Genomic DNA, 14213 nt, shown 5'->3' on the forward strand with positions numbered 1-14213 from the left:
GAGGGAATTTGAAAATCCCTATATGCAAGTTGTGCTGGGTAATTTTGTGTTGTTGTTGTTGTCAGCATGACACAAGCTACAGTCATCTGGAAGAGGGAATCTCAATTGAGTAAACACCTCCATGAGATTGGCCTATAGGCAAGTCTGTGAGGAATTTTCTCAATGATTGACTGCTGTGATGGATGGAGCCTAGTCCACTTGGGCAGGACCACATCTGGGCAGGTGGTTCTGAGTGGTTTTCAAACAACAAGCTGAGATAGCCTTGAATAGCAATCTAGTAACCATCATTCCTCTATGGCAGTGGTACTCAACCTCCCTTCAATACAGTTCCTCATGTTATGGTGACCCCCTGCCATAAAATTATTTTTATTGCTACTCATAACTGTAATGTTGCTACTGTTATGAATCATAATGTAAATATCTGTGTTTTCTGATGGTCTTATTAGACCCCTGTGAAAGGGTTGTTCAATCTGCAAAGGTGTTGTGACCCACAGGTTGAGAACCACTGTTCTATATATATAGCCTCTGGTTTAGTTTCTGCTTTGAGGTCCTTGCCTTGAGTTTTGCTTTGGCTTCCTTCAATGAGTAGATGTTTATCAAACTAACTTATTTTCAAGAACCAACCCTTCATTTATTCTATTGGTCTTCATTTCATTAATTTCTGCTACGTACTCTGAATGTGTGAGCCAAACAAAACCCTTTCTTCCCCAAATTGACTTTGGTCATGGTGTTTATCACAGCAATAGAAAGAAAACTAGAACAAATAAAAATAAAATTATAGCCTATCTGATCCTTTCCAATACAACAAGAGCAGTTTTAAGAGCAATTTTTATAACTCTTAAAGGTTATATTAAAAAAATCAGAGATACTGCCTAGAGAGGCCAATTCAGCAGTTAAGAGAACTTGTTGGTTTTATTGGTTACTTGTCTGTTGCTGTGATATGATACCGTGGCCAAGGCAACTTACAGGAAGAAGAGTATTCTGGCTATGGTTCCAGAAGGATAGGAGTTCATCGTGGTGGTAAGGAGTCACAGAAAGCCAAGACACAGCCGCAGGAGCAGGAAGCTGGGAGTCCACATCATCAAACACAAGAACAAAACAGAGAGAGAGAAGAACTGGGAGCAGAGTAAGGCTTTAAAACTCTTGAAGCCCACCCTCCAGCGACATATCTCCTCCAGTAAGACTCCGCGTGGCAAAGGTTTCAAAACCTCCCAAAGCAGCACCACCAACTAGGCACCAAGTGTTTAAATAGCTAAGCATGTAGGAAGATATTGTCATTCAAACCATCACAATGCTCTTGCAGAGGACCTGAGTTTGATTCATAGCACACACAGTAGGCAGCCTACAACAACCTGTAACTCCAGTTCTAGGTGATCTGATGTCCTCTTTTGGCCTCCAGTGGTACCTCCAAACACATATGCATGCACAAATACACAAAAAAATATTACTTTTTTTAAATTTACAGATCTCAAATAAATAATTATGTGCCTCAGGATCTTAGAAAAATAAGAATAAGCTAACACAAAGGCAGAAAGTAGAAATAAATAATAAATATTGGAGAATAAATTGATGAAATGAAAACTAAGGGAACAAATAAAGAATTGGTGTTTCAAAAAAAATAATAAGTTCAATAAACCTCTTCTCAAACTAATAAAAGAAAGAGAAGACCCAAACTGACAAAATAAGAGTTAAAAAGGGGGAGGCTAAAATAGATTCCAACAAAATCCTGAAAATAATTCAGGAATACTTAGAAATCCCATATTCCTCCAAAGCAGAAAACCTAAAAGAAATGGATAAATTTCTAGACTACATATGACCTACCTTAAATGAAAAATACAGCTCTAGATACGTAGATCTATAACATTCAGTGTGAATGAGGAAGTGATAAAACAAAACAAAAATTCTCCACAAAGAAAACCCAGGATTAAATGAATTGATTGTTGGATTCTACAGACTTTTCAGAGTTAGCACCAGAGTTTCTCAAACCATCCTATAAAATAGAGAGAGAAGGAACACTACAGACTCACTCAATGAAGCCAGTATTACCCTGATACACAGCTAGAAAAGAACACAATATTTAAAAAGAGGAAATCAGTAGAACAGTTCCTCAGCTGAACATGAACACAAATACTCTCAATATAGTACCAGTAGACTATTATTCTCAAACACTTGGGGCCACCTCTGCCACTCATTAGAACACTAGACTAGTATGACCTTCAATATGACAAAAGCTGTATCTTACAAACCTATATGATAAGACCAGTGAGGGAGCACTAGTCTAGTTTCCAAACACATCCCTCCTCCAGATTCCAACAGCAAGACATCCAGAAGTCACTTGCTGGAGATGTGAGTGAGCAAAAATTCTGCCCAGTGTCCTTGTGGCCACAGAGATCACGGACCCTGATTGTCTTAGCTGTCATTTTGCCAAGAAATGAGAAATGCAGTTGTTTTCTCTTCTGCTTTGTCAAATGCTTTCAGAGGTCAGCCTTAGTAGTACTGGCCTCTGGTGTAGCCCATTTATTTTTGTGCATTCATGCCTTTCTTCTCCTAAGGATAGTGGTTGGGAAGGAGCATGTTCAGGCTTCAGCAGTGACCCCACCCTATTCCTAGAACTTCTTGCCCAGCCACTTTCTTGTTGCACTGCAGGTTTTTGTTTGTTTGTTTGTTTGTTTCATTTTTCCTTCCAACCTTTCTTCCTTTAGTCTCTAAACCTTCTTCTTGCCTAGGTACCCTGGAGTACCCCTTCACATCAAATTTCCTCATCTTAATTTTATACCAGCAGTGCCTACCTGAAAATTGGTATTATTTCACCAGTAATATCCCCCAGAGCCCAAGAAGTTTAATAATTTAATGAAGAGAATTACCAGGTTCAGTCTCTATAAATATTCAAAAAAGAACAATGAATCATGTGTGATTTTGAGGTAAATATGTACGTGGCCAAAATATAAGCAAGCAAAAAGAATTAAAGGTGAATTCTTCATTCTATCGGTGATTGAGAACAAATTATGAGACATAAAATATACAGATGTATCCAAAGAATGCCATGGGAAATTGCTACAATATTGAAAAACTTTGCAGTTGGCTAAACTTTCCTAATACTTAAACAATCAAATATGTATGAGAAGTCTGTTAGTAAACCCAAACGATTTTTGCACAATTCATTAGGTTTCTACCTCAGAGCAAAGACGTTTTGTATGACACAGTATCAAGCTTCAAAGCTGTTCCGTGAGTCTGGAACAAAGCACTCTCCAAATATTTAAGTAAACAAATTCTTATGGAAGTGTAAATATCAACAAGGAGAGTCAGGCATGATTTTCAACCTTGCATGTTTTGAACATTAGTATAAATTAGTCCATTAACTTTTAAGTAGCCTAAAATACTTTGAGGTATTAATGATTCAGACACAAATATTTGTAGACACATTTTATGTATCATACCCTTGAAATTAAAGTAGATGTGCATGAGTCAAAACCTCTTCATTAACATGAGCAATGCCCTGATTTCAACCACAAGCATCACTAAAAATAAATAAACAAATCTATGAGAATTATGATGCTAATATGCCTGAGAATTGTCAGTCCAAATTCTCAGCCTGCCTTACCAGACCTCTCATTACCTGGCCTGAGACATCTCTTCACTGCCCTGGTTACCAGATCAGTCACATCAGCGACCTGCTAGCTTTCTTGGAAGTGCCTGGATAGACAATTTTCTCCCAGATACTTTATTTTTTTCTGGAAAGGTCTTTCCCTCTTGTTCATTTAATACACTTCAACTCATCCTTCAGAGGTGCTTTCCTTCAAGGCTCTGTTGCTCCACCACTAATTGTTTGGTTTTTGATATCCTTCAGTGACTGTGTTGGTGTCAGGAGCCTGGCCACTGTACACTGGTTGTTGAACTCCTGTGACTCTGGCCTTGAAAATCCTCTAGTGTGAAAAGAGATGGGTGAATTCAGAAAATACTTTGTATTTGTTACAAGCCAAACACAGTGCTGAGTTCTAGGTAAGGACTACATATATACATTTTCACAGCGGCATCATTACCCAAGTTATACATATTTCAAAACATCGTCCAGCTGATTAAAGTGTTATGCACAAAAACTCAAACTATTTAAAATTTAGAAGAAAATGCAGATGAATATTTTGTAAACTCAGGGAGCAAAATCTGTACTTAAAGACAATAGAAAAATCATAAACAAAATGATGGGTTTTATTATATAAGATTTTGTTTTACAAACTATTTTTTTAACTGTTGACAGAAGGAATACTTAACCTAAAAAGAATTTCTGGTCACTCATTAGCATTATAAACACACAAATGTGTCAGCACCAGTCTGATCAAGAATTTAGAAGGCCTGGGGGGATAGTTTAGTGTATCATGATACACAAGCATGATGGCCAGAGTTTAGACTGAAGCAAACACACTACCACACACCTTTAAACCCAGTATTCTGTGGTAAATCAAGAGGCAGGGACAGGAGAATCCCCAGAAGCTCAGAGGACATTTAGACTGCTGTACACAAGACCAAAAAACAAGAGATGCTGTCTAGAATAAGGTGGACAATGAGGATTGTCTTCTGACCTCCATACATGCACTGTGCTATATCTACAGCCATTCTCTCTCTCTCTCTCTCTCTCTCTCTCTCTCTCTCTCTCTCTCTCTCTCTCTCTCTCTCTCATACATACACACACATGTGCATACACAAGGTACGTAATAACAAGTCCATGAATTTTTAATAAATGTCTAAAAAGTAACACAAGTTAAAGTCAAAAATACACATTTTTAACAGGATCTAATTGATTACATAGAAACTCAATCTTAAAAACCTTTCCCTTGAGTGTAGTAACAAAGTTCAAGCTTTCAAATGTTTATAAACATTCTGTACAGAATTCGAAGTATTCAATGTGGAAAACTATCTCCCAACAATATGAAATGAATCACAGTTAAAATTCTATTTCCTGGGTTGATATCATTAGTTTTACATAAAATTAAGATGAGTGACATATCTACTATTAATCTATTGAAACATCCTGATAACTAAACAGCTTGTGTCCTATTATAATGGTCAGACTTCTATACTTATTACATTGCTTAAAATTATCATTTCTCGGAGGTAGACAGGCCACATGGCGGAGACAAGCAGACGCAGGTAGGTCCACAGCAGCTGACAGCAGAGGTAGACGGGCCCGGCGGTGGCGGAGACAAGCAGACACAGGTAGGCCCGCGGAGGCGGACCGCAGAGGTAGACAGGCCACGCAGCGGAGACAAGCAGACTCAAATAGGTTCGCAGTGGCAGCCCACAGAGATAGACAGACCCAGCGGCAGCTGACTGGGACATACAGGCCCAGTGGCCTACCGCAGAGGTAGACAGGCCCAGGGACAGAGACAAACAGACACAGCTTGGAACAGGGATGCCTCTAACCCCAACACCTGGGGAAGAAGCTATCTCCATGGGACGGAACCAGAACGAATCTGAACACTCCGTCTGAGGACAACCCAGGGCCCAGCTGCTGATCCTGTGAAACCCAACAACTTGGAGGTGTTGGTGAGACTACCCCTCTCAGCTGAAACCCATCTGGGAGAGGATTCAGATGCCTACAATTTGAAGTCTGAAGAAACAAGATCAGCTGAGGAGTTGACAAATGAACAAAACGTGACCTGGAAACACAGAAGAAGGCGCTACCCAGCCACCAAACCAGATCACCAGAATCATAAGTATATAATTCACCGACTGAAATCAGCTGCCCCTGAAGAAATAGCCCAATAGCACCAATTTAACCAAGAACCCCTACTAAACCAAGACTAAAAATAAGAACAAGAGGCACTCTCAGACAAAGACACCACCTGCACCACACAGAGGAAGAGATGAGTAGATGCCAGTGCAAAAATACAGGCAACAACATAAAGACCTATATGGCAACATAAGAACTTAGTGATTCTACACCTGCAAGACCTGAACATACCAAGACAGAAGAAACAGAAGAAATCGACCCTAAAAATGACTTTAAGAAGATAATAGAGGCCCTTAAAGAAGAAATAAAACATTCCCTCAAAGAGGAAATAAAAACTTTCCTTAAAGAGGAAATGAAAAACTCCATTAAAGAGGAAATAAAAAAAAATCCCTTAAAGAAATGGAAGAAAAAACGAACAAAAAATGGGAAGAAATCAAATCAAGCCAAGAAAAAGCAATTAAACAGATGAAAGAAACATTCCAAGATCTGAAAAATGAATTTGAGACAATAAAGAAAACACATGCTGAGGGAATGCTGGAAATAGAAATCCTGACTAAACGAACAGGAACTACAGAAACAAGCATAACTAACCGATTGTAAGAGATGGAACAGAGAATCTCTGACACTGAAGACACGATAGAGAAAATAGATGTGTCAGTCAAAGAAAACATTAAAGACAAAAAAGTCGTAACACAAAACGTCCAGGAAATTTGGGACACCATGAAAAGACCAAACCTAAGAATAATAGGGATAGAAGAAGAATACCAACTCAAAGGCACAGAAAATATATTCAACAAAATCATAGAAGAAAACTTTCCTAACCTAAAGAAAGAAATACCTATGAAGATACAAGAAGCTTACAGAACACCAAATAGGCTGGATCCAAAAAAAAAAAAGTCCCCTCGCCACATAATAATCAAAACTCTAAACACACAGAACAAAGAAAAAATATTAAGAGCCACAAAGGAAAAAGACCAAGTGACATATAAAGGCAAACCCATCAGAATAACACCAGACTTCTCAATAGAGACTATTAAAACTAGAAGATCATGGACAAATCTCATGCAGACACTAAGAGACCATGGATGCCAACCCAGACTATTATACCCAGCAAAACTCTCAATCACCATAGGCAGAGTAAACAAAATATTCCAGGATAAAACCAGATTTAATCAATACCTGTCCACAAACCCAGCCCTACAGAAAGCACTAGAAGGGAAAATCCAACCCAATGAAGCTAAACACATCCATGAAAAATCAAGCAATAGATAATCCCACACCAACATACACCACAGAAGGACAAGACAACACCACCACAAAAAATAACAGGAATTAACAATCACTGGTCATTAATATCCATCAATATCAATGGTCTCAACTCACCTATAAAAAGACACAGGCTAGCAGAATGGATAAGAAAACAGGACCCACCCATCTACTGCATACAAGAAACACACCTTAACTTCAAAGACAGACACTACCTCTGAGTAAAGGGCTGGGAAAAGGCTTTCCAAGCAAATGGACCTAAGAAACAAGCTGGTGTAGCTATCCTAATATCTATTAAAATATACTTCAAACTAAAATCAATCAAAAGAGATCAGGATGGACATTACATATTTATCACAGGAAAAATCCACCAAGATGAAGTCTTGATTCTAAACATTTATGCTCCGAATACAAAAGCACCCACATTCATAAAAGAAACACTACTAAAGTTTAAAACACACATCAAACCCCACACATTAATAGTGGGAGATTTTAACACACCACTCTCACCAAAAGAAAGATCTACCAGACTGAAACTTAACAAAGAAATAAAGGACCTAACAGATGTTATGACTCAAATGGACCTAATAGATATCTACAGAATATTCCATCGTAACACAAAAGAATATACCTTCTTCTCAGCACTCCATGGAACCTTCTCAAAAATTGACCACATGCTTGGACACAAAACAAATCTCAACAGATACAAAAAAAATTGGAATAACCTCCTGTATATTATCAGACCACCATGCCTTAAAGTTAGACCTCAACAACAACAAAAATTATAGAAAACCCACAAACTCATGGAAACTGAATAATGCCCACCTGAAACATCAATGGGTCAAGGAAGAAATAAAGAAAGAAATTAAAGATTTCCTAGAATTCAATGAAAATGAAAGTACAACATACCCAAACTGATGGGACACTATGAAAGCAGTGATAAGAGGAAAATTCATAGCTCCAAATGCACACATGAAGAAGATGGAGCAATCCCATACCAATGAATTAACAGCACAACTGAAAGCTCTAGAACAAAAAGAAACAAACTCACCCAGGAGAAATAGACACCAGGAAATAATCAAATTGAGGGCTGAAATCAACGAAATTAACCAAAAGGCAAAAAGAGAGCACCCAAATTCACAAAATCAGAAATGAAAAGGGAGACATAACAACAGACAATGAGGAAATCCAGAGAATCATCAGATCATACTTCAAAAACCTGTATTCCACAAAAATGGAAAACCAGGAAGAAATGGACAATTTTCTGGATAAATACCACATACCAAAATTAAATCAAGACCAGATAAACCATTTAAATAGACCAATAACCCCTAAAGAAATAGAAACAGTCATCAAAAGTCTCCCAACCAAAGAAAGCCCAGGGCCAGATGGTTTCAGTGCAGAATTCTACCAGACTTTCAAAGAAGAACTAATACCAATCCTCTTCAAAGTGTTCCACACAATAGAAACAGAAGGAACACTATCAAACTCTTTTTATGAGGCTACAATTACCCTGATACCCAAACCACACAAAGATGAAACAAAGAAAGAGAACTACAGACCAATCTCCCTCATGAACATTGATGCAAAAATACTCAACAAAATATTGGCAAACTGAATCCAAGAATACATCAAAACAATTATCCATCACAACCAAGTAGGATTCATCCCAGGGATGCAAGGATGGTTCAACATATGAAAATCAGTCAATGTAATACACCATATAAACAAACTGAAAGAAAAAAAACACATGATCATCTCATTAGATGCTGAAAAGGCCTTTGACAAAATCCAACACCCCTTCATGATAAAGGTCTTAGAAAATCAGGAATACAAGGAACATTTCTAAACATAATAAAAGCAATTTATAGCAAGCCAACAGCAAACATCAAATTAAATGGAGAGAAACTCAAAGCGATACCACTAAATTCAGGAACAAGACAAGGCTGTCCACTCTCCCCATATTTATTCAATATAGTACTAGAAGTTCTAGCTAGAGAATAAGACAACAAAAGGAGATCAAAGGGATACAAATTGGCAAGGAAGAAGTCAAACTTTCACTATTTGCAGAAGATATGATAGTATACATAAGTGTCCCCAAAAACTCTACCAGAGAACTCCTACAGCTGATAAACTCTTTCAGTAAAGTGGTAGGATACAAGATCAACTCAAAAAAATCAGTAGCCCTGCTATACACAAATGATAAAAGGGCTGAGAAAGAAGTCAGAGAAACATCACCCTTTATAATAGCCACAAATAATATAAAATACCTTGGGATAACACTAACTAAACAAGTGAAGGACCTTTTTGATAAGAACTTTAAATCTCTAAAGAAAGAAATTGAAGAAGGTAAGAGAAAATGGAAGGATCTCCCATGCTCATGGATAGGTAGGATTAACATAGTAAAAATGGCAATCTTACCAAAAGCAATCTACAGATTCAATGCAATCCCCATCAAAATCCCAACACAATTCTTCACAGACTTGGAAAGAAAAATACTCAACTTTATATGGAAAAACAAAAGACCCAGGATAGCTAAAAGAATCCTATACGATAAAGCAACCCTTGGAGGCATCACCATCCCTGACTTCAAATTCTACTATAGAGCTATAGTAATAAAAACAGCTTGGTACTGGTATAAAAACGACATATGGACCAATGGAATCGAATTGAAGACCCTGACATTAATCCATGCACATATGAACACCTGGTTTTTGACAAAGGAGCCAAAACTAGACAATGGAAAAAAGAAAGTATCTTCAACAAATGGTGCTGGCATAACTGGATATCAATGTGTAAAAGATTACAAATAGATCCGTATCTGTCACCATGCACAAACCTCAAGTCCAAGTGGATCAAAGACCTGAATATAAATCCAGTTACACTAAACTTAATAGAAAAAAAAATAGGAAGCACTCTTTAACGCATTGGCACCGGAGACCATTTCCTAAATAAAACACCAACAGCACAGACCCTGAGCACAACAATTAATAAATGGGACCTCTTGAAACTGAGAAGCTTTTGCAGGGCAAAAGACACAGTCAATAAGACAAAAAGACAGCCAACAGAATGGGAAAAGATCTTCACCAACCCCACATCTGACAGAGGATTGATCTCCACAATATATAAAGAATTCAATAAACTAGACATCAAAATACTGAACAGTCCAATTAAAAAATGGGCTAAAGAGCTAAACAGAGAAGTCACAAAACAAGAACTACAAATGGCTGAAAGACATTTAAAGAAATGCTCAACATCCTTAATCATCAGAGAAATGCAAATCAAAACAACTCTGAGATACCACCTTACACCTGTTAGAATGGCTACGATCAAAAACACCAATGACAGTCAATGTTGGAGAGGATGTGGAGCAAAGGGAACACTCCTCCACTGTTGGTGGGAATGTAAACTTGTACAACCACTGTGGAAATCAGTATGGCGGTTTCTCAGAAAATTAGGAATCGAACTACCTCAAGACCCAGCCATCCTACTCTTGGGCATATACCCAAGGAATGCTGATTCATGCCATAAAGATACATGCTCAGCTATGTTCATAGCAGCACTATTTGTAATAGCCAGAACCTGGAAACAACCTAGATGCCCATCAATGGAAGAATGGATGAAAAAAATGTGGTACATATACACAATGGAGTACTACTCAGCAGAGAAAAACAATGAAAGGATGAAATTTGCAGGCAAATGAATGGAACTAGAAAAAATCATCCTGAGTGAGGTAACCCAAAGCCAGAAAGACAGTCATGGTATGTACTCACTCATAGGTGGATTCTAGATATAAAATAAAGAACAATCAGACCACAACCCATAGAACAATAGAGGCTATATATATAGCATGGAGGTCCCTAGGACAACTGTGGCTTATAATAAATTTCCGTTTTACTCAATTATTGAAAAAAAATAGCCAAATGAATGGAAACACATGAACTATGAACCCAAGGCTGAGGGGGCCCCTGCTGGATCAGGCCCTCTGAATAGGTGAGACAGTTGATTGGCTTGATCAGTTTGGGAGGCAACTAGGCAGTCGGACCAAGTCCTGTGCTCATTGCATGAGTTGGCTGTTTGAAACCTGGAGCTTATGCAGGGACACTTGGCTCAGTCTGGGAGGAAGGGACTGGACCTGCCTGGACTGAGTCTACCAGGTTGATCACAGTCCTCAGGGGAGGACTTGTCCTGGAGGAGGTGGGAATGGGGGGTAGTCCAGGGGCAAGGGGAAGGGGTGGGAGGGGGGAGAATAGGGGAACCCATGGCTGATATGTAGAACTGAATGGTATTATAAAATAAAATATATATAAAAAAAATTATTATTTCTCTGTATATGTATTACACATTAAGCCATATATATATATATACTTCTTCAGTTGGTCTTGATAATACAGATGCTAGATAACTGTGATTGTATGATTTCATTTTCTAAGAATATCTACTTACTTTCTTCTCCTGGTTGTAATATAAGCTTAAGTGTTGTCTCCTGCCTGTCACCGTGTGTGTGTGTGTGTGTGTGTGTGTGTGTGTGTGTGTGTGTGTGTGTGTGCGCACGCGCACACACACACACACACACGCACACATTACAACCTGTCCATATCATCATATCAGAAACAGTACTTGATTAAAGTAATGGTGGGCTTGTCATTTATTGTGTGGAGTTACTGTCAATAAAAATGACAAAATGCTCTTATTTTCTTTTCTCTTTACTAAATTCAAATACATGAGATCAGAAAATATGCACATAACATTCATGTCTTTCTAGTTTTGTGTTTTGAGACAATGTCTCACCGTGTCATCCTGGCTTGCCTAGTGCTCACTGTGTAGACCACATGGCCTCCAGCTGACAGAGGTTCTCCTGCCTCTGCCTCTCAAGTGCAGTGAGACAGGTATGTACCACACACCCAGCTGATTTCATGATTTTTGATATTAAGGATTTTTTTTAAGAATCTGCCTGTGAAAGTCTAGTATTATAAACATTTACATTTTTCAATCAAATGAACAAACTATTATTACTGCTTTTTTAACTAACTTTGTTACTTTCTCCTTATCCCACTCTTTACAACTGTTTTCCTTCTATTGCTCTTTTATAACTGGATTCTCCTGGGAGATCGTTTTCTAAGAACACCTGAAATCTGCCGGACTAGAAGCAGAAGGACAATGAGGCTCATGCTGGGTGTGCTACAGTCCCCTGGGTCAGGGGAGGGAGGACTTTAGATCATTTCAGCCCCTTTTTTTTAACTTGAATTTTGTTTAAGAAATTGGGAGGATTGAGGCTATTTTGGAGCCTTCCATATACATTCCATATATAAATGTGTATATTTATTAATTAAGTTCACCACATCCTCCACTTCATGTGTGACTCAGTAGTAACATGAGGTCATCCAGAATCCCTCCATTTATCTAGAAGTAATGCTCCTTTTGGAGTCTCACACAAGAAGTGTGCTAATGAAAGAGCAACTTGAACCACAGAAGAGGAGAAAAGTGAAAATGACTGGATTTGTTTCATGAGAATGATAAGTCCTGGGGTGAAGGAAAAACAAAATTGAACTAAGGACTTGTGTGGCAGTCTTCCATAGTAAGGTAGGCATTTGCCTGGCTAAATAGAGTCAGTTATGTGCACAAAAGACTGAAGGTTGCTGTGGTGGTTTGAATTAGCACAGCCCCCACAGGCTCATATATTTGAAAATTTAGTTCTCAGTTGGAAGAACTGTTTGGGAAGGATTAGGAGGCGTGGCCTTGTTCAGGAAGTTATGTCACTGGGAGCTGGCTTTGAGGTTTCAAATTACTTGTTCCATTCCCGGTATGTCCATCTCTTACTCATGGTTGTGATCAAGACATTAACTCTCAGCTCTTCTACTTCACCCCACGATCATCAACCATGAGCCAAATTCAATGCTTTCTTTTGTAAGTTGTCTTAGTCATGGTGTTTTATCGCAGCAACAGAAAAGTAGCTAAGACAGGTGCTAAGTTACAATATTAAAAAAGTTATGAAATACTCTTATGCAATATTCACCACATTTTTATTTTTGATTATCACTAGAACAATACTATTCAACAGATAAATAAGATGTGTGTGTTTGTGTTGAAAATTTTAAAGATACATTTAATATAAATCTATAAAAATGTATACTTGCATAAAAAATCTGATACAGTTTAAAATTTGGAAGAAGTCTATAGATGAATTTCTAAATGGTCTTATTAAATAAAAAACATGGAACCAAGTATATGGGTGAAAACCTTAGAGAGATCAGGGAAAGCCACCAGCCAACCTCACCTCACCAGCTCTACAGCTTCCAAATGCAAGCTATTTCCTGTTTTATCCATGCCTTTATTGCCTAGCTTTTCTGCCCTCTCATTGGCTATCTTAGCCCAGCTACCTCACTTCCTTGTCACTGCCTATCTGTACAGACCTCCAGGTGTCTATGGTTGGTACTGGGATTAAAGGCATGTGTCACCACACTTGGCTCTGTTCCCTAGTATGGCCTTGAACACACAGAGACCCTGCCAGATAAGTGATCCGATTAAGGGCATGTGCTGCCTGACTTTTTGTTTACTTAAAATGGCTGGCCTTTTCCCCTGATCTCCAGGCAAGCTTTTTTAAAGCACAAATAAAATATCACCACATTTCAGCACAAATAAAATATCACCATGGAAATCTGACTAATAGTAAATAATTACAACCTTACTTTAGTGTAAAATAGTAATCAGAAAATAAGAAAGCATGAAGATTAGCTCCTTGTATCATTAATTCTTAAAACAGCAGTAATAGATGAGTTTTTGAAGCGGGGATATTTTCAAGTATATAAGGAAGAAATGCTCATTCACTTTGCAATGATTTGTATATTAACAGCTATTTGTAAAACTAATACAGTAAAAATGACAAAAATTCCAGAATTACTGATTTCTCAGAGAAGATTCCCTCTGCAGAAGATGGGAACTAATACAGAGACCCACAACTAAGAAAAATTGCAGAGAGTGAGAGGCCTTGAAAGAGTTCTAAATGGGATGTCTCCAACAAAGTCCCTCTCTCGGGGCTCAGGGAATCAGGCAGAAGAGAAGACAGAAAAACTGCAAGGAGCTCGAGGGGATGGATGACTCCAAGGAACCAGTGTCTTCCAGACGCAACAAGACTGAGACATATATGAACTCACAGAGACTGTGACAGCATGCACAGGGCTTGCACAGGTCCAAACCAGTTTAGGTCCCAGCACTGAGA

This window comes from Peromyscus maniculatus, chromosome 2 (assembly GCF_049852395.1).
Source record: "Peromyscus maniculatus bairdii isolate BWxNUB_F1_BW_parent chromosome 2, HU_Pman_BW_mat_3.1, whole genome shotgun sequence".
NCBI classification, from domain to species: Eukaryota; Metazoa; Chordata; class Mammalia; order Rodentia; family Cricetidae; genus Peromyscus; species Peromyscus maniculatus.